Source organism: Henckelia pumila, chromosome 2 (genome assembly GCF_033568475.1).
Source record: "Henckelia pumila isolate YLH828 chromosome 2, ASM3356847v2, whole genome shotgun sequence".
Classification (NCBI taxonomy): domain Eukaryota; kingdom Viridiplantae; phylum Streptophyta; class Magnoliopsida; order Lamiales; family Gesneriaceae; genus Henckelia; species Henckelia pumila.
This window is the reverse complement of record NC_133121.1, coordinates 43,101,992-43,107,096: the sequence shown is the minus strand read 5'-3', so window position 1 is coordinate 43,107,096 and position 5,105 is coordinate 43,101,992.

Below are 5,105 nucleotides of genomic sequence, written 5' to 3'. Positions count from 1 at the left end.
CTTAGCAGAGGAAGAGGAGCCCACCAAGAAAGCCGGTTTATCCTTCTTTAAAGTGGATTCATATGTTACAAGCATATTGACCATCTCTTCAAGGGAGGCCTCTATCTTGTTCATATTGAAATTCACCACAAATCCGTCAAACGAAGAAGGAAGAGATAGAAGTAGTAAGTCCACGTTGAGTTCATGCTCCAACACCAAATCAAGCGTTACCAACTTCTGTATGAGCCAAATCACTCGTACCCCATGATCACGGACCGAAGCCCCTTCACGCATGCGACACGTCATTAGCTCTTTTACAGTAGCGAACCTTTCAGCTCTCGATTGAGCCCCAAAAAGTTCCTTGAGTTGTACGTGAATGTCAGCAGCATTCACGGTATCCTCAAATCGCCTCTGGAGTTCATCAGACATCGAGGCTTGCATATAGCATTTGGCCTTGATATCATGGTCCCACCATGTATCAAATTTGGCCAACTCTTCCGGACTTACATCAGCTGGTGCTTCCTTCAGAGGATATTTTTCTAACACGTAGAGCATCTTCTCCGAAGTCAAGACAATCTTCAACTTACGGAACCATTCCGTATAGTTTGCGCCAGTCAATTTATTTTGTTCGAGGATCGAGAAAAGTGGATTACGCGAATTCATCTTTATGAAATACTGAAAAGAAACAGACAAATATCAGTGATTGTTTAATTAATTTACTAAGACATAAAATAGGCGAAATTTATTTTATGAATCTCACTCCCACTATTTTAACGATTTCACTACCCTCTAGTGAAAACGGGAAACTGTTTTTCTTAGTGAGAACATGGAGTCCAATTGACAAACTATGGTCCTGAATAATATCAGCCAACCATAATTTTCAAAAGGTAGAGCCCAATTGCTTTCAAAGCAACCTCCACGTTTTTACCTCATGTCCAATAAGGGCCCAATAATATGACGCCGTTTATTGTGACATGTCAAGATGACCCATCAATATTAAGTTGTGATGGACAGTCGCCATGTGGATCCCCCAATAATATGAGCCGATCCCATGGGAGTTCCACCCAACTTACAACATGTGTCGATCCAATGTACAGCTTTCTGACGAACGGGCCCCCCCAATAATATGAGCCGGACCGTATCCGCGGGTAGCATCTCATACATTGATCGTTGATTGAAGGTAGGAACATTTAAACAATTTTAAATTTCTTTTATTTATCTTGATATCAATTTTAAATCATATTTAAAATGAGGGATTTTAATTTTGAAAATTTGTCTCATCATTTTAAAATTTTGTATGCTTGCCGGATTCACACAATTTTGTCTAAAACATGCATACAATAATAATATCACATATTATATAGGATGATCGATTCCATTTCTAATCGACCCGTGGTTGCCAATCACGAGTCTTAGTCCAATCTTAGGTAATATGCAGTATGCAATGCAATCCTATTACATTGAGCTTCCAATTTACATTTCTTCTGTCTTTATTGTCTGCTGGGCCCACCTCCATCTTCAAATCTTCATCTCCCACTAAGTCTAATGTATTTACAATAAATAACCATGACAAGTAGGGGATACATTTCAAGGAGTGGGAACGGGCCATAAACCAGGCCCACTTTTATTACATATGACAATTCATATTGGGCCATAAACCAGGCCCATTAATAAATCCAATAACAATAAAAACAAATGTAAATTCCTAACATACACCTATAAAATTGGTAATGGCAATCGATCATCCTTATCCAATTACATTTAATTCAAAATTAATTTATTGGATAACATGCAATGACAATTTAAATTAAAAGGATAAAATCATATTCCATATATAAAATCTTATTTTACATACAAAATCATATTTTATCTTTTAATCAAATAAAATCATACTTTACATATAAAATCCAATTTTATACATAAAATCATATTTTACTCAATATATCCATAAGATCATATCTTATCATCAATTGTACCAAAAATAATTAATTTCATAAAATCTGATTTAACGGATAAAATATATAAATTTTCCAAAAATTCAAATTTATCCAAAAATCAATTTTAAAATTTTCGGACTCGAACGATTCGATCCGACGCCTCGTGGACCAATCAAAAATAATTTTCGATCGGACCAAAAATAGAATTTTAACATATTAAAATTTTAATTTTAAAAATTAAAAATTAATTTTTCCGCGGGCCGCCCGGGACGTTCCCGGGCTGCCCGCACCCCAAAAGGGGTCGGGCCGGGCAGCCCGGCTGCCCCTAGGGCAGCGACGATCGCTGCCCCCCGGGCAGCGATCCAATCGCTGCCCGTGTTTTTGCCCGAAAAATTTTTAATTTAAAAAATTTATTTTGTTTCAAAAACCGAGGCTTAAAAAATTTTGTACAATCGATTAATTTAATCGCTTGATCTGAGCAACCTGGCTCTGATACCACTGTTGGAGAACGGCGATCAGATCAATTAGAATTGATACCCGGTGCAGCGGAAGTTTAAAATTTTTTATATGGAACGATTCCATAATGGGTATCAAAACTTTACGATTAAATTGTGTGTGTAAAAATTAAATAACAATTATAAATTTGTACCTCCAATCTCGAATCGAGATTATGGACACCAACAGATTGCTCTGCTCTTGTTGTATCTCCCAGGAACTGATGGACGAACAGTTCTTCAATCAGGTCCACGAACAGAGATTTAATCCCTCTGATAGATTGCACTAGAAAATCTATCAGAAGTTTCTACGAAGAGAATTAACGAATTTGATCCATTAAACCAGACTGTAATTCAAAATTCACAGGCTGGATTTTTCCTGAGCAGAGGGGAGGGGGGCGGCCACTGTTAGAGAGAAAACTAGGGTTTTTCGAAAATTGTGACCTGTTGTGTGTAATTTTTGTACTGCAATAACTTATTTATAATGTGGGCTGCTAACAGCTTAGGGCCCATTAGTCATATGTTCAAGCCTGACAAGCAAATCCCGCATGTTCAGAAATTAATATAAAATTCATCGTGACTCAGATTGATAAACCGATTTTACCAATGTTCACAGAAATCATTTCTGCACCTTTTAAAGTCAAGATAAATTTTTCTGAATCCGAATTCAGTGATTTCCAAAAATGCCCATCCCTATGTCATTTTAGGAAATCTTACTCCTCTACTCTTAAATAAGAAGTCCAACTTCTTTGTTCATTAAATTTAACTCTTTAAATTTAACTATCTCAACGGGGATTAAAAATCCATTACTCTGTGTGACCCTCAATGGTTCAGGGATACAGCTAGCCGTGGGCTCACAACTCCTTGTGACTCGGAACAACAATTTCCGACTTGCCCATCGAATCATGGTAAGAGCGCCTAGCAACATCGCCCTATGATTCCCTAGGTATCACTGATAGTGCCTACAAGAACCAATAGATTTTGGTTAGCGTACAGTACGGTCCCTTCATCCAAATATCCCGATCGAATCAACAACCATTGGTAAATCGAGAGTCGTTCGATATTCGATAACTATGCAATACATCTTGAAGATCAAATAGTGACATCGCATGTGCTACTAAGAAACCATTTCTTAAAACACATCATGTACTCTGGCCAGAGATTCGTCACACTAATATCTCCTCAGATTGCATAGGATATCCACACTCGCAAGTATGTGGTGAATTCTTGACAACAAAGCATCGACTCCTATATGTGTCGTAACTGTACCCAATCCCGACACCTGATGACCCCAATAGAGTCGGTAAACGAGTCAAAGCACAGTACTAGCATATAGAGTCTCAATGATGTTTCAAGTAGTAAGGACTAATGGTGTACAACCAAAACCTCGGACTTTATCCACTCGATAAGTGATAACTAATTGGAATAGCCGGATAGGGTAGTTCGATCATTCATCATATGAATATCCATTTGCATGCTTCGAACATCTCTATGTTCCTTACCAATGAAATGTGGTACTCGGCATCGCAAATGCTAGTCTCAATCTCGAGCGATCCTTATCCTTATTATCGGACGGCTCAATCGACTAGGAACAGTTTAGAATATACAGTGACTATAAGATGTGTTTCATGATAGCCATCCCCATGTGCTACCACATCTTACATACACTATAGTATATTCAAGGTCTTTATCAAAACAACAATAGTATATCACAATATAACAATATGAAGAAAGATAAAGTCATTGCCATTGATAAAAGTGTAAATTATATTAAACAAAAAATTGTTTATACAAAGAGTCATCAAAGCCCTTAGCCACAAGTTGGCTCACCGGGCACCCACTCTTTCACATCTTCCCGGCGAGGATACCTCTAGGCGAGCTGAGCAAGGTCTTTTCCTCCATTACTCAGCTCGATTCCAGCGGCCGAGCTTTCCCCGAGCCCCATTTCTGAACTTTCACGGTTTAAGGCAAGAATTTGGGTTTCCTTGGCCACCAAGTGGATTATTACATTGTGTGCTTGTTTTTCTGCGTGATAACAAAGTTTGTTTGAATTTATGGGTTGTACGTGTAATTTTGTGCATTTCTCTGTCAACCGTTGAGTTTTCTGTTACCTTTGGATTAGCCGTTCGGATATCTGATTCCCTTTGGGGTTTTTCTTGCTTGCACTTCAAATTTTTGGATTTATAGAAGCTTGCCCGATTTTTTGGTTATTTGTTTGGTTATTCGAGTTTCTATTTTCTCTTGGGAATAGCCGATCGAGAGTTTTCAGATTCCATTTGGGTTGTTCTTGTTATTGATCGATATATAATTTTTTCTGGTCTTGAATGGGCATTTACTTGTTAAGTCTTGGTCATTGTTGGTTCAGCCCTGTTTCATGTGTCTTGCATTGTGTTTGAGTTTGCGTTGCTTCGAGTCTTTGCTTGTTGATTGGATGGTGATATAGGGGCTACCATGGGTGAGAACGTAGCTCACATGGTAGCACCTAGGTTGTGAGTTGGCTGGAAAAATTGAGGCGAAGGGCTGTTGGTTGGATGTTGGGGGAACAGGGTTTTTCTCGAGCTGGGAATTGTCTTGAGAACAGGGGCTAAATTCGAGCTGGGATTTTGGGCTTGTGAAGGGATCGGCCTTAGGGGTTATGGTGGAACTAGGAAGTGGTCAAGGTTCCGGATTAAAGGTTGATAGCATAGGATTTCAA